Consider the following 17,521-nt stretch of genomic DNA (forward strand, 5'->3'; position numbering starts at 1 on the left):
AAAAAGTAGGCCCTTTATGATTGAGCTTAAACATTAATCGGACTGCACTCATTGATGTGTGAGATGAATCCCCTGTTCCTTAATGGATTATTCATGGGCAATTTAGTTTTTAGTTGTATATTTAAATTTGATCCAATTTGATAAAATTCACCAATAACGTCAAAAGTCATAAGAGAATCTTTTGTGCAAAATTTTGGTTAACATATGACCTCATTATTCAATTATGAGTCCAAACTTGGATGAATGTATAAATTATTTCAATAGGCTTGGTCAAAAAAGATATTTGAACTAAGTTTGAGGATGATGCAATGAAAATTGCTATCCGTATTTTGTACACAAATAAACATGAACAGACCGACAGACGGAAGTAGCTAAATCAAATCAGAAATTGATGCTGAGTCGATCCGTACGCTTATCAATGGGTCAATCTCCCTTCCTTCTGGGTGTTACAAAGAAATTCTATAATTCATAATATCCCGTACTACACTACAGTGGTGTAGAGTGTAAATACTCCAAGGAAACAGATTTTTATAATGCACGAGCATTTGTCAACTATTGAGACCTCGAGTTGTGGAGCGGCTGCGCCAGGTCCACTTGCCGACGTGCGATTGGTCGGCAGGGGCTTTTGACGAAGTCGACCTGTTCAAGTGTTAAGGACAAGGCCGTACCTATTTTATCTTCTCATGCCTATAATTTGTCTAGGCCATCGGACTTCGCCGGCAAACCAATTCGCTCTTTAAGAGGTTGGAACAATAGAGGGCGTATAACAAATTGTAAATGTTGCCCATGAACATTCCACTAAGGAACAGGGGCAAACTTCTCACATATCAATGAGTGCAGTCCGATTCAAGTTTAAGCTCAATGATAAGGGGCCTCCTTTTTATAGCCGAGTCCGAACGGCATGCCGCAGTGTAACACCTCTTTGGAGAGAAGTTGTGCATGGCATAGTACCGCACAAATGTTGCCAGCGGTACTATGCCATGCAGCGACAAGCTACCAAAAAAGGTACTCGTCTAGATTTGGAAAGGGAACCGCAGTCAACCAAGAGGTCACCTGCAGGGCATCCCATGCCCAAAAGAACTAAAGCGAAGAATATCGATATGGTTCGAAGAACTATTGCTAATTTCGCTAAGGAAAGCTTGGTTATGGTAGTTGTCGACAAGTATAAAGAGCTGTATACCTTTTTTTTCAATGGATGTAATGATATCGCATTTACAATAGTGGTCCTACGCCGAAAATGCCAACACGAGACAGCTCTCGCTTTGCCCCGGGATGGTGTTCTTGAACTATGTCATTCAGTATTCATTCTATGTCTACTCCCCGTCCTCTATACACTATGTATATTCCCGGTACGGGATAGCTGTGAGCACCACACAGACTGGAACATTGAGGTCCGATCTGTGTGGTGTTCATTGCTGTCACGAGACGTTTAGCTGCGAGCTACCGGGCGCATCCACAGGTTGCGGGTAGTGGAATGCTTCATACGGAGTAGCTGCAAAGGCAGTCGCAGACAATCAGCGGTATCGAGCGGAGAGTCTCAGTGAGAGGTCGCGCGGTACTGGTTCTTGCACAAATACTGAATGCCTATGATGCTCGACATGAAAAGGCGAGTTATTGGCGCTTTTAAATAACCAATGAGCAACCTGTTTCTGCTGCGATCGGTCCCTTGGACCGGAGGAGCTTGACGAGGATTACCACATCCATATGTAAATGTGACTACGACAACAACATGTAAATTGATATGCCGTTTTTCCTATCATTACACAGTGGATGTAGGCTGCGTACCTGGTCCACTTCTCATGTGTTTCCTTCATAGGGTAAGTATGCCGTGGTTATACCTAATATTTTCCCAAAGTTCATACTTAAGAATTGTGTGTTCTACGCTGTCTTCCATCTTTGAACAAATTTCACAAACTGCGTTTTCTTTTATGTGGAAACGGTGCAGATAAGCTCGGAAGTTGCCATGTCCTCTAAAAACTAGCGTCAAGTACAAATGCATTTCACCATGTTTTCTATGTATCCATGTTTCAATACACGGAATGAAGCGAAAGGGGTATTTGCCTTTGGGAAAGTTTTGCCATGCCGGTTGGCACTTCGCAAAAAGAGGTCTCCTCGCTTCTCTTTTAATGTGAACTAAGTCTCTTTAACTGTTAGGGATTTGCGCTGATCATATATGCATGTTCTTTCCCTTAGGATAAGTGGCACTGTGGTATTGCCACAAGTATCGATAATGCAGTTGTCGATACCGTGCAATATACAGACGTAGCCCATAGTGAACACATTCAATGTACTTTCTCCAACATATTTGATAGTTTCTTGTAATTTCAGCTATTGTGCATATGCAACCATGGTAATAAACCTCCTAACTATCTGGCGTGGACCTCTTTGATTGGGCATAATCCAAATCAGTTTTCTTGATGTACTCAATGCTTTCTCGGTGATCTTAGAGATATGTGGTTCGAATGACAAGTTGCTATCTAACACAACTCCTAGGTACTTAAGGCTTTTTCCTATGGCTATAATGTGGGCTGCATACCAAGGAACAATTGGAGTGGGAAAATCAATGGACTGTCATCGGTATACTCCGATGTCCTTGCGAAATTGCCAGGACCTCCTCTAGTTTGTGACGATGGAGGCTGCCATAGGGGCTTTCAGGCACCAACACTCAATTGAAATGTATTCTTGCGCCCTCAACAAGATTGGCGAGATCTGGGCAGGCTCAGCACTGGATTTAGTCAATAAGTAAGGTATTCCTTCGCGACCAATGCCACACGCTTGGATATGAAGGATTCACTCAAATCCTGAATCCATACTTGGGAGACTGAAAGAAAGATTGGGTTTAATCTTTCAACCATCGGCTAGAAGATCTGTAGATTGGATGAGGCTGACGGCGGTCGGAGGCATGCAGTATTCGTACTAAACTCCGGTTGTATAGCAGACCTCTACAAGTCTGAAGGCGCTGTATCCTAGGTATTCAACAAGTTGATAATGAAGATGTATAGAAGCGGTGTGGGAGAAGAATCAGGAGACGACTCAGCAATTGTTGCTGAATGCTTGTCTTAGGAACTATAAACCACATATCTAGGTTAGGTTAGGTTAGATTTGAGTGACAGTCTGCCATCAGACTCACTTAGACGTTTTTGTCCGTTGTGATACCACAGAAGACAGAAGATGCCTTCTAGTTCCTACCGTTGAACCATCCAGATCGCTTTAAAAAGTCCAATAACTTGGGAATCTTCACATCACATCTCTAAAGTCTGGCAGATTGCAGGAGACTGAATATCCTTCTGCCCCATTCAAAGCAGGATGGGAAGACATCGAAATGGTAGCCGACACCTTTGTGGGGTGGGATTAGGCTCAAGGTGTTGCGTCAGCGCTGAAGGACGGAACTCAAAAGGTGCTTCGACAGCAGCATCTAAGGAGGAATAGTAGTTTTGGTTTAAGCGACAGTTTGGCAACAGACTCACTTAGACATTTTCGTCCATTGTGCTACCACAGGGAAGGGGAGAAGAAAGATGCCTGCTAGTTCCTACCGTTGAACCATTCAGATCGCTTAAAAAGGCCCCAACAACTTGCGAATGTTTACATCCGCTAAATTAGACAGGTTCTCAAAGAAATGAAAAGAATGAGAGAAGTGAAACTCCTTATGATCGCCAGTGCGACACACACACACACACACACACACACACACACACACACACACACACACAGTAGATGTTCTATAGCCTCTTCTTCCTTGAACTCTTCACGCAAAAGTCGTTACTTGCAACCATCAGTCGGTCAGCATGTTTTCCGATCAGACAGTGTCCTGTCATGACACTATGACTGAGACGTCTGTTCCAAGACTGAGACATCTGTTCTAGCCATTGACAGCAAAGCGGTAGACCTCATCAAGTCTAGATCAGGATACATAATTTTGGCTGTAACTGACATCTAAATCGGTCTAGCGTTTTAAGGTATTGGGGTCGTAATAGGTCCATTGGTTACCAATTTTTAACTAAGTTAGTAATCTTAGTAAATCCTTTGACTTCCCCATTGAAAATAGTGGAGATCGATATATATTTGGATACAGCTGCTGTTGAAGGTTACCGTAGCGCAGAGGTTCGCATGTCCGTCTATGAAACTGAACGCATCAGTTCGAATCTTGGCGCGAATATCAGAAAAAATTTTCAACGATGGCTATCCCCTCTTAATGCTGGCAACATTTGTGCGGTACTATGCCATGCACAACTTCTCTCCAAAGAGGTGTCGCACTGCGGTACGCCGTTCGGACTCGGATATAAAAAGGAGGCCCCTTATCATCGAGCTTGAACTTGAATCGGACAGCACTCATCGACATGAGTGAAGTTTGCCCCTGTTCGTAAATGGAATGTTCATGGGCAAATTTGCAGTGCAGCTGCAATATGGACCGACACCTATTTTAAGCTGTTGAGGTCATAATAAATGAATTAATCATCCGATTTGAAATTTATATCAGTGGTTTGCATTATGCACCTCGCAATCCTTGCCTAAATTTAAGTAGATCAGACTATATTTGGATGTAGTTTTCCTTGACAACGATCTTTTGGATTAAGGTCGTAAGCCCATAAAATACCCAATTCTCACCAAGATTCGCTGAAATTCACAAAAAATGAACTGTCGTATGGCCGTCAAAATCCTGGTCCTTAATCCTACCACATTTGGATATAGACCGACTTCCTTTTTTAACAATTTTCGTACATCCATTCATGCCCATGCTGCGTAGAATGGCGTAGGCTGCCTGTCTAACACGAACATCAAAACTCGCTTTTCAGCAGTGGCTACAACCTAGTTGAACCAGGGGATATTGTGAATATTTAAGCCTTGCAGAACATGTCTATATAAACATAGGCTATATAATTTTTTTTTATCGGGAGGGGGGCGGTCCCTCCCCCTTACCCCAAACGTACTACCCAAAAATAAAAGTGGACCGATCGGGAAAATATGGGATTCAAATGAAAGGTATTCAAGAGTAGAGTACGAATTTCATAATAAAAATTGGGTCCAAGTACCTGGGGACCGCCCCAGCCCCAAAACCCCTTAAAATAGGTTTATTTGGTGATCATGTCAATATGGGACTCAAATGAAAGGTATTCGGGAGTAGATTACGAATATGGTCGGGAAATAGGAATAGGTTTTATAATTTATTAATATCGGAAGGGGCGGACTCTCCACTGTTACCCCAAAAACACCACTTAAAATCAAAATGAACCGATAAGGACAATATGGGTAACAAATGAAAAGTATGCGGGAGTAGATAAGGAATCTGCCATACAAATTCATGTCGAAGTAAAGGGGGTCGCTCCATCTCCACAAAAACGCCCAAAATGGGCACATTAGCCAATCACGGATATATGGGACTTGGTTTGTTTGTTCCGTATAGACTGAAAAACAGCAGAACCGATTTTCTCGAAATTTTCGCATATGCTGTAGGTTGGTCTGGAAGGAAATATAGGCTATATAATTTTTCGGTATCGGAAGGGGGACGGATCCTCCCCCTTATGCCAAAAACACAACCCAAAATCAAAAGTGGATCGATCGGGACAATATAGGTATCAAATGAAATGTATTGGAGAGTAGAATACGAATATGGTATTAAAATTTTGGTCTAAGTACTACTATTCCAAACAGACATATTAGACGTTTATTTCAATATGGGGCTCAAATGAAAGGTATTTGGGAGTAGATTTCGAATCTGGCATACAAAATCGGATTGAAGTATAGGGGGTCACGCCACCCCTCTAAAACGTCATTAGACCCATTGTGGCTATATGAAACTTGGCTGAACCGAGTTTCTTATAATTTTCATAGATTGTGTACGTTTGTCTGGAATTTTTAGATTGGGTGTAAGTGAATCCTCTCACTTACCCCAAAAACGCCACCCATATCCGAAAGTGTTCCGATGGGCACAATAAGGGCATCAAATGAAAGGTATTGGAGACCAGCAAACGAATATGATTTAAAATTTGGGTCCAACTACAAAGCGCCGCCCCCAACCACAAAAAACCTCTAAACAGATATATTGAAAGTTCATGTCAATGTGAGACTCAAATGGAAAGTATTCTGCAGTAGATTAAAGATATGACATAAAAAACAAGATATGGTCCGGTTCGGACCACAATTAAATTATATGTTGGAGACCTGTGTAAAATTTCAGCCAATTCGTATAAGAATTGCGCCCATTGGGGCTCACGAAGTAAAATAGAGAGAACGATTTATATGGGATCTGTATCGGTCTATAGACCGATTCAGACCATAACAAACACGTTTGTTGATGGTCATGAGAGGATTCATCGTACAAAATTTCAGGCATATCGGATAATAATTGCGACCTCTAAGGGTCAAGAAGTCAAGATCCCAGATCGGTTTATATGGCAGCTATATCAGGTTATGAACCGATTTGAACCTTATTTTACACAGTTGTTGAAAGTAAAAATAAAATACGTCATGCAAAATTTCAGCCAAATCGGATAGGAATTGCGCCCTCTAGAAGCTCAAGAAATCAAATCCCCAGATTTGTTTATATGACAGCTATATCAGGTTATGAACCGATTTGAACCATACTTGGCACAGTTGTTGGATATCATAACGAAATACTTCGTGCAAAAATTCATTTAAATCGGATAAGAATTGTGCCCTCTAGAGGGTCAAGAAGTCAAGACCCAAGATCGGTTTATATGGTAGCTATATCAGGTTATGGACCGATTTGAACCATACTTGGCACTGTTGTTGGATATAATAAGAAAACACGTCGTGCAAAATTTCATTTCAATCGTATAAGAATTGCGCACTCTAGAGGCTCAAGAAGTCAAGACCCAAGATCGGTTTATATGCCAGCTATATCAGGTTATGGACCGATTCAACCCATACTTGGCACAGTTGTTGGATATCTTAACAAAACACGTCGTGCAAAATTTCATTCTGATCGGATAAGAATTGCGCACGCTAGAGGCTCAAGAAGTCAAGACCCAAGATCGGTTTATATGGCAGCTATATCAGGTTATGGACCGATTTGAACCATACTTGGCACAGTTGTTGGATATCATAGCAAAACACGTCATGCAAAATTTCATTCCAACCGGATAAGAATTGCGCACTCTAGAGGCTCAAGAAGTCAAGACCCAAGATCGGTTTATATGGCAGCTATATCAAAACATGGACCGATATGGCCCATTTACAATACCAACCGACCTACACTAATAAGAAGTATTTGTGCAAAATTTCAAGCGGCTAGCTTTACTCCTTCGGAAGTTAGCGTGCTTTCGACAGACAGACGGACGGACGGACGGACGGACGGACAGACGGACGGACATGGCTAGATCGACATAAAATGTCACGACGATCAAGAATATATATACTTTATGGGGTCTCAGACGAATATTTCGAGTAGTTACAAACAGAATGACGAAATTAGTATACCCCCCATCTTATGGTGGAGGGTTTAAAAATTAGGTCCAAATAATGGGATTTCGCCCCACCTCCAAATATCCCAAAATGACCATATTAGCCATAACCATGGCTATATGGGGCTCAAATGAAAGTTATTTGGGAGTAGATGACAATTATGACAATAAAATTTGCGTTCAAGTTTGGTGGCGCTTTTCCTCCTAATGGGTTATTTGACCCATTATGAAAATATGGGTCTCAAATGAAAGGTATTTGAAAGTAGAAAATGAATTTGTTATCCAATTTTGGAGCCACGTGTTTTGGGGTACGCCCTAAAGCTCCCCCTAAGCTGAATTTCATTTCCTTTGGGAATATAGAACGAATTTGATATCTATTGATATCTATATCAATATTTTCAGAGCAAAGTGCCGGTGGCCCCCTAGCTCCAAAACACTCTCCCAGCGGTTCATATTTACCGACCATGGCAATATGGGGCTCAAATTCAAGGGTTTTGAAAGTGGAGCACAAATTTGATATCCATATTTGGGTCGAAATGTCAAGTTTAAACTCAATGATTTGATTTTTTATAGCCGAGTCCGAACAGCGTCCCGAAGTGCTACACCTCTTTGGAGAAAATTTTTAGAATGACCATGCATGGCATTGTACCTTGTAAATGTCGGCAACATTAAGAGGGGATAAACTCTGCTTTAAATTTTGTCCGAAGTTACGCCAGGATTCATAGGATATCCACATTCAAGGCGAAGTGTCCTCAGCCTAAAAAGTTATTAGACAGTTAAAGAAGGCGCAGCGGAGCGGGCCCTGACCAGCTAGTTTTGTATAAATTTGGGTTGTTCACATTTTTTAAGAGAATATTTTATTAAAATTTTGTTTTTAAAGAAAATTGCAATGATTTGTCCAATGTTCTCGCTAGGATTCGAACGCGTTCAGCGTTATAGGCTACAATGGCACGAATTATATATCCGCATTTAGGGCGAAGTGTCCCCACCCTAGAAAGATATTAGAGAGCTAAAGAAGGCGCAGCGGAGCGGGCCCGGTTCGGCTAGTCTATCTAAATAATCCGTCAAGAATTTTGTGAAATGGATTATATGGCTTGTGTCTCCCACACACTGTAAGGCATAGGTTTGCAATCCGTAAATGTTTCTAGACAAACTTGGTTAGGATCCTGGCGATAGTATCAAAAAATATTTTGCCCCCACTCAACACTATATTTATGAGAATTTTAGTGCTGCGGCTTACCATATTGACACGGCTATAAATAGGAATTCTTTCTATTATTCCTTAATGGCATCGTAGCGCAGAGGTTAGTATGTCCGCCTATGACGCTGAACGACTGGTTCGAATCCTGGTAGGAACATCAGAAACATTTTTAGCAGAAGTTATCCCCTCCTAATGCTGCCGACATTTGTAAGGTACTTTGCCATGAGAAAATTTCTCTCCAAAGAGGTGTCGCTCTGCGGCACGCCGTTCGAACTCGGCTATTAAAAGGAGGTCCCTAGTCATTGAGCTTAAAATTGATTCGAAGATGGCTCAATGATTTGTGAGAAGTTTGCCCCTGTTCCTTAATGGAATGTTCATGGGCAAATTTGCATCGAAATGTTAAATTCATTTAAAAGTTTATGTGAGTGTAATTGCAGAGTGGCACAAAACCTAAGATGGCATAACCTTATCTAACCTAACCTATCGTGGGATCGGGCAGTCCGCAGTTCATTAGTTGAACTCGTGGGAAAAGAGATTCAACCTTTTTTAAGCATAGTAACCACATTTAACTCTGGAAATCTAGCTTTTGGAATTTATTTGAAAGTTTCCAACCTTATGTAGTAACTCTAAAGAAAGTCAACTCTCGTATGCTTTGATTTGCATGATGTTGGGTTATGCTTTTGCATCTCCACACACACATTAGGGTCCACATAACTCATGACCTCATATATGTCACATAAACATGTGAACAATTGCCAGTTTTGTATTCTGACTCTCCACAGATTTAAAGGCTAGATTAACATCTAAGATGATAGAACAATCCATATAGCCCCATGGGGAGAAGGGGCTCCATGGGGCTATTTGGATTGTTCCATCATCTTAGATGTTAATCTAGACTTTAAATCTGTGGGCAAATTTCGTGTTATTTGCCAACATTTTGCAATGTTAAGATAGGCCATGTCCCTAATAGAGTAAGTGTTTTACCTAAGACAGTCTTTATGAATTTTCATTGAAATTATGATCAAAATTGTTTCATATTTCTCTAATGCCCAATTTACTCGCATCGGCCAGACCTAGAACTTAATGCCGTTTTTCAATTTTTTTTCTTCGATTATCATTCTTGTGATGGCGTATACTGCTTCTTCTTCTTTTTCTCTATGAGACTATAAATTCCAGCGTAGTCAGAAGTGATGTTTGAGTGTGTGCTTAACAAAATGTGTATGTATATGTTTTGAGAGAGTAGCAAACTAGAGACTGAGTTAGTACGAGAGAGAGAGAGAGAGAGAGAGAGAGAGATATAGCGAGGGAATATGACAAAGAGAGCAAATTTATAAACTCTCTAGAGAGGGTCCTAAATAGCTGTACATTTTGATTAAGAGTGAGAGTAAAGCTTTTCTTTTTTTTTTGCTGTGGCAGTGTTTTTGTTACGTTTACCCCGAAAAAAAAAATTGGGAAAAGACAAACGAAGTAAGAAAAAAAAATGGTTTACTTTTAATTATTAGGGATATTAAGAATTTCCTTTAGTTAGCCTAAAGACAATAATTAATACTCGACATAAGAGTGGGATTCTTAAAATACTAAAAACCCTTTTGCCACCAACTAAAATTGGCAAATTCAAAAATTAAATCCTATTCTCCTAGATTATTACAACACCTACGATTTAATTCCGTTTTGGGGAAAATAATCAATATATGATTTTTTTTTTTATCCAAAGAAGAGTTTTTTTTAATGCTTGTTTTCTAAATCTCACTGCGTTTGTTGGATTTTGTCTTTCCTTGGAATCTGCTGGGGAAAAAGATTCAGATTAGATCTTTATTGTTAGCCTTAGAGGTATTATTTAACACAAAAATTCCTTCACTTGATGGCCCCGTTTTCACAAACACATTCACACACACACAGGGGGAGGTATGGGTGCCTGCGTATATGTGTAACGTCTTTCTTGCCTGTGTTCGTTAGCATGTATACCCCGAATATAGAAAATGTTGGTCGCAGGCTGGCTGGCTAGATGGATGGTTGGATGGATGGAAGGTTTGTTGGTTGGTTGGTTGGCTGGTCGCTTCGTTGGTTGGTTTTGTTCGCTGTTTGGCATTGCCTTCTTAAGGCTGATACACAATTTTTTTCTGGCCATCATTTTTTTCATTCTTTCTTTCTTGCTTTTGGAATATCTCACACTTTTTCTTTCCATCTACATAAAATTCGCCACACAAGTATAACTATCTTCTATATATATATATATGTATGTATGTATATATATGTATATTTTTTCACAATAATTTCTTGTTGTTTTTTTATTTCAATTTTTTCAGCAGTATTTCCTTGAATTAGTTTAGAATATCGAATTTCCAATTTCTTAATTAGTTTCATGTGATGCGGTTTTTGTTTTCACTTTAATTCCAATGGATTTTTTTCACAGTAAGATTTAGTTAATCACCTTTTTTTAGTTTAGTAAAGCGCAGCAAAAAAATTTTTAGTTCGTTCGATTTTATAAACGTTCACGGTCGATGTTCATAAGCGTTTGTAGGTAATATAGCCAATGATAGTCCTACTGAAGAAAAAGCTCTGATTATTTCCTTCATGTGTGGTGAGCACACATCAGCTCAAACTGCGCATGTATGGAGCAATCGATTTATTTGTTAGTGGGCAAGAGCTTGCAACACTTCCTACACAAACAGGGATGCAATAATGGGTAGTAACAGAAATGTAACAGAAAAAAATGTCGCAAAACTCCCTATTAAAGGCGTAAGCAAAAATTAACACAACTTCCCATTGAAATTCCCACGTAATGTTTAATAAAAATGTCTACAAAGATACTCTATTTAGATTATTTGTTAGATTGATGGCAACTCTGTTGCTTTTGTTCATATGACATTCCTTGACATTTTCCTTATTCGATTCTCTAAAATTAATCTTCTTTGTGCTTTTTTATCTCATCTTTAGTTATCGCTCACTTTCTTTCTCTCTCACACAGATTTATCTCTTTTGCGTATTTGCAGTGTGACACCTCTTGCTCTCCCTCTCTATCGCCCTCTCTCTCTTATTTCGTCTGTTTTTTCCTCACCCATCCCATTTATTTTACTCAAGGATTGTGTCTTATCATCATCACAGTTGTGGTGTCGTGTGTGTTATGTATTTTGTCTATCACTCCTTAAACATGTGCTACTCAGTGTTGACTTTGAAAAAAAGTTATTGGGAATGTCAAAAGCTTCAATGGCATGTGTTAAAAGCTACCATGTAAAGCTTAAACATTTTAGTTAAGCATTGAGGAAAGCCAAAAAGCTTGTATTTGCTAAAGGTTTGGTAAACGACTATAGGAGAATTTTGAAAGCCTTCTAAGAGAGTCTTGCATTGGATAAATGTTATAATCGAGACGATACTAATGTAGTGTGTTAGAGCGTAAATGTACTATGCAGCCTATTAGCCGCCTGATGGAGCTTTTGAATGAAGTGAAAAGTAAACACGAAATTTAATGATACAAGAGAAGAAAATAATTACAAATAAAAAAAAACTAAAATCCTAATTGAAAAAAAAAATCATTGAAATTCGATTTAAGCAAGATGTTGAAATATTGTTTGTAAATAAAATTTTGCTTTGGATATTTTGTATTCTGAGAAAAATGTATTAAAATTTTAAAATAGCGCTTGCGACGACCTTTGACTCAATTAAATCCTTTCTACACAGTGCTCGTTCTGGACAACCATAGAACAAGTTTCTATATAGACATCCGAAAATTACCAGAATGAGAAAATTTCAGAGAATAAGGAAATTGGGACGCAAGGGAGCTGAAAGTCGAAGTGGATCTCGATAGTAATTGGCTGAACGAAGATATTTTGAAGAAAAACAAGTAAAAAAGCATTAAGTTCGGCCGGGCCGAACTTTGGATACCCACCACCTCGGGTATATATTGGGTTGCCCAAAAAGTAATTGCGGATTTTTCATATAGTCGGCGTTGACAAATTTTTTCACAGCTTGTGACTTTGTAATTGCATTCATTCTTCTGTCAGTTAACAGCTGTTACTTTTAGCTTGCTTTAGAAAAAAAGTGTAAAAAAAGTATATTTGATTAAAGTTTATTCTAAGTTTTATTAAAAATGCATTTACATATTTTACCACCTTTCATCAAAATTCGGTGAAAATTTCATACCTTATGTCCCATATCAGTTATATCAAAATATGTTCCGTTTTGGACCAAATACACTTTAGTACACTAGTTATATCTAAAAATAAACCGATCTGAACTATGTACGACACGGATGTCGAAAAACCTAACATAAATCACTGTGTCAAATTTCAGTGAAATCAGTGACTTTAAATCGAGATATCGGTCTACATGGCAGCTATATCCAAATCTGGACCGATTTGGGCCAAGTTGCATAAAAATGTCGAAGAGCCTAACACAAAGCACTGTCCAAAATTTCAATAAATTTAAAAATGGCAATAAATGTCTCTTTTATGGGCCCAAAACCTTTAATCGAGAGATCGGCCTATATGGCAGCTATATTCAAATCTGGACCGATCTGGGCCAAATTGAAGAAGGACGTCGAAGAGCATAACCAAACTCACTGTTTCAAATTTCAGCGACATCGGACAATAAATGCGCCTTTTATGGCCCCAAAACCTAAAACCTAGATATCGGTATATATGGCAGCTATATCCACATCAGGACCAATCTGTGCGATATTGCAGAAGTATGTCAAGGGGCTTAACGCAACTCACTGTCCCAAATTTCGGCAACATCGGACAATAAATGCGCTTTTTATGGGTCCAAAACCATAAATCAAAATATGGCAGCTATATCCAAATCTGAACCGATCTGAACCAAATTGAGGAAAGATGTCCAAGGGCCTAACACAACTCACTGTCTCGAATTTCAGCAAAATCGGATAATAAATGTGGCTTTTATGGGCCTAACACCATAAATCGGAGGATCGGTCTATATGGCAGCTATATCCAAATCTGAACCGATCTGGACCAAACTGAAGAAAGATGTCGAAGGCCCTAACACAACTCACTGTCCCGAATTTCAGCAAAATCGAACAATAAATGTGGAATTTATGGGCCTAACACCATAAATCGGAGGATCGGTCTATATGGCAGCTATATCCAAATCTGGACCGATCTGAGCCAAATTGACAAAGGATGTCCAAGGGCCTAACACAACTCACTGTCCCGAATTTCAGCAAAATCGGACAATAAATGTGGCTTTAATGGGCCTAACACCATAAATCGGGGGATCGGTCTATATGGCAGCTATATCCAAATCTGAACCGATCTGGATCAAATTGAAGAAAGATGTCCAAGGGCCTAATACAACTCACTGTCCCGAATTTCAGCACAATCGGACAATAAATGTGGCTTTTATGGGCCTAAGACCCTAAATCGGCGGATCGGTCTATATGGGGGCTATAACTAGATATAGTCCGATATAGCCCATCTTCGAACTTAACCTGCTTATGGACAAAAAAAGAATCTGTGCAAAATTTCTGCTCAATATCTCTATTTTTAAAGACTGTAGCGTGATTTCAACAGACAGACGGACGGACATGTCTAGATCGTCTTAGATTTTTACGCTGATCAAGAATATATATATTTTATAGGGTCGGAAATGGATATTTCGATGTGTTGCAAACGGAATGACAAAATGAATATACCCCCATCCTTCGGTGGTGGGTATAAAAAAGACAGTGGAACTTCTGATGGGGACGTTTTTTTGGCAAAGCGAAAGAAGTTGCTTCTACGGAAGATATCACCGGTGACATTGTCGAGAAACTAGAGTGTATGTTTTGCAAATTCCAAGCCATTTAAATCGGCTGGACCGAACAGCACTACTGCCATACCTGATACGAATTATCATGGAAATCCTGGGCAAATTCTACATATGGAGGTCATGGACATAGGTCAGGTGGTCCTTATGTCCAAGGCGGGAAAAATAAACTACAGCACGTCAAAAGAATAGATGTCCCATCAGATTGTCATCGGTTTAAAAAAAACTTTTGAAAAATTAAAGACCAAAACAAGATGAGCGTTTTAAGGAGAGTTGCGTTGAAAAATGCAACCCTGCAAACAAATCCTACAAAAGCATGGCGCCAAAGTTACAAAATTTTCAACTTAACGACTGAAATAGAGCGTCATTTTGTGTTGCCATACGCAACATTATGGCCTTAATGCCATATATCGGGAGATCGGGCTGTCGGTCTAAGGGCAACTATATCCAAATATAGTTCGATCCGAACCACACTTCACAGAAATGGGTAGAGGTCTACCAGAACACACTGTGCCAAATTTCATCGAAGTCGGATGAAAAATGATCAATTTATTGCTTCAAGTCTAAAAGTCTGAAGATCGGTCTATATAGCGGCTATATATCACTAAAATCCGATTTTATGAGATCAGAAGATCTGGTTTATATACAAAGAATACGAAATCATCAAAAATTATTATATTATATTTTTATGTCTAAGATATCGGCAAAATTATAAATACCCAAAAAAGGCATTTATTGGGTATTTACCCAATATATTACTCTATGTCGATGGAATTTGGCACTGAAAGCTGCGTTTGACCTTTCGGCCTACTGTTCTATGGTCTTTCACCCATAAATATCCGATTTTGCTGTATTTTGAAACTGTGAGTAGCGTTAGACCCTTGACGTCCGTCCTTGCTGAATTTGTCCCAGATGGGATCATACTTCTATAAAGCTACTCTGGGTTCATAAATGGTTCATTTTCTGTGGATTTTGTCGAAATATGGATGGGGGTGTATTCATTTTGTCATTTAATTTTCTACACATTGAAATTTAATTTAAGTTCTCCATTTTATAGCCGAGTCCGAACGACGTGCCGTAGAGCGACACCTTTTGGGAGAGAAATTTTGCATGGCATAGTACCTCACAAATGTTGCCAGCATTAGGAGGGGAAAGCCATCGCTGAAAAATTTTTTTGATGGTCTCGCCAGGACTAAGCGGATATGCTAACTTCTGCGCTACGGTGGTCTCCTAAAGCTTTGCACAGATTTTTTTTTCCATAGGTAGGTTAAGTTCGGGACAGTGAGTTGTATCAGGGCCTTCGACATACTTCTTCAATTTGGCTCAGATTAATTCACATTTTAAGATAGCTGCCATATAGATCGATCTCTCGTTTTAAGGTCTTGGATCCAATTTCGCCGAAAATTTGGACAGTGAGTTGTGATAGCCCCTTCGAAATCCCACTACAATTTGGCTGAGATCTATTCAGATTTGGATATAGCTATCATATAGACCGATCTCTCGATTTTATGTCTTGGCCCCAAAAAAAACTATGAATATTTAGTTCCACTCTCTTTAAGACCCAAATTGTCTTCGTGAGCAAATACGTCCTATTTGGGGGTTGTTAAGGTGGTGGGACGTCCGCTAGACAGTTGGCCCCTAATGTTGATATCAGATACGTAGTCTACTCTACTTTTAATTTAAGCCCCATATTTCCATAGTCGGCAAACATGGCCGGCTTGGGGGATTTTTTTGGGGGGATGGGCGGCCACTCAGTGAGTTGGCCTTGAAAATATGTATCGGATTCGTGTTCCACTTTAAAAACCCTCTTTTTTGAGCCTCATATTGCAATAGTCAGAAAATACTTACTATTTGGGTGGTGTTGTGGGGGGGGGTGGGGTGGCCCCATAGACACTTTGTCCCGAATATTGATATCAAATTCGTGCTTTACTCCCAAAGACCTTTTATTTGAGCCCCATGTGGCTTTGGTCGTAAATGTGTCCCCTTTAGGGGAGGTTTTTGGGGAGAGGCGGCCCCCTAAACACTTGGTCCCATATTTGGATATCAGATTCGTATTCTACATTCAAATACCTTTTATTTAAGCCCCATATTCCCATGGTCAGTAAATAAGTCCTATTTGGGGGGTGTTTTGGGGAAGGGGTGGACCCCCAGAAAAGTGGTCGCACATTTGGATATCAGATTCGTATTCTACTCGCAAATACCTTTCATTTGAGTCCCATATTGCCATGGTCGGTAAATATGTCCGATTTAGGGGTGTTTTGAGGCTTGGGATGCTCCCCATAGCATTTGGTTCAAGAATTGGATATCAGATACGTTTCTTATCCTAAATACCTTTCATTTGAGTCCCATATTGTCGTGGTTAGTCTTAATATGTGGTTGGTAGGCTTTAGGGTGGGGCAGCCCCCCTAGGTACCCCATCCGAAATTTGGATACCAAATTTTTTTTGGGTACTATATGAGAGCACACAAAATTTCGCTTAAATCGCACCACCCATCTCCGAGATCTGGCGTTTCTGAAAATTAGGGTAAGGGGGAGGGTCCGCCCCCCCCCCTTCAGATATCAAAAAATGTAGTACCCTATTTTCACCACGGGGTCATTATGCACCATCTGTTTCAAATTTCAAGAAAATCGGTTCAGCCGTTTCTGAGACTATAAGGAACACACAAACATACATACAAACAAACAAACACAAATTGATTTTTATATATAAGATATCAGATTTATTCTCTACTCTTAAAGGCCTTTCATAAGAGTCCCCTAAGTCCCGTTCAGCCTGCATGCCCTTTTGAAAGTGACGGGCGAATTGTCCAGATCCTACTACATGCCTTCATTAGAGTGGGGCGTTTCCCTTCGTCCCTAATATCAACATCAGATTTTTATTCGACAACCAAAATAAATAACTGTAATGAAATTTTTACAGTAATTTGCTGATTTAAAAATAATTTGCCAGCTAAAATTGTCCTTTAAAGTATATGATTAGTAAACATGAGCATTTTTCTTTGGTTTATTATTGATTGTGTCTCTCAATTTGTCAAAGAAATTTAATGACAAATTGTATTAAATTTTTCGCAATCAAAAGGAATTTCCAAGCTATTTATAAAATCCAAGGACTTAAACAAAAACTCAACAACAACGGCAA

At 39.6% G+C, this 17,521-nt stretch overlaps 1 protein-coding gene across 4 annotated transcripts in view; it reads right to left on the reverse strand.

The window, feature by feature from the left end:
* The window catches only part of LOC106092151 (synaptotagmin 1), a 116,536-nt gene extending 105,388 nt beyond the window's left edge, over positions 1–11,148 (reverse strand). For all 4 annotated transcript variants that reach the window (XM_059364637.1, XM_059364635.1, XM_059364636.1 and 1 more), the window contains exon 1: positions 11,054–11,148. The gene's annotated coding sequence lies outside the window, so the exon portion shown is untranslated. The remainder of the gene's footprint in view (positions 1–11,053) is intronic.
* Between the last annotated feature and the right edge of the window lie 6,373 nt (positions 11,149–17,521).

This window comes from Stomoxys calcitrans, chromosome 3, assembly GCF_963082655.1.
Source record: "Stomoxys calcitrans chromosome 3, idStoCalc2.1, whole genome shotgun sequence".
Classification (NCBI taxonomy): Eukaryota; Metazoa; Arthropoda; class Insecta; order Diptera; family Muscidae; genus Stomoxys; species Stomoxys calcitrans.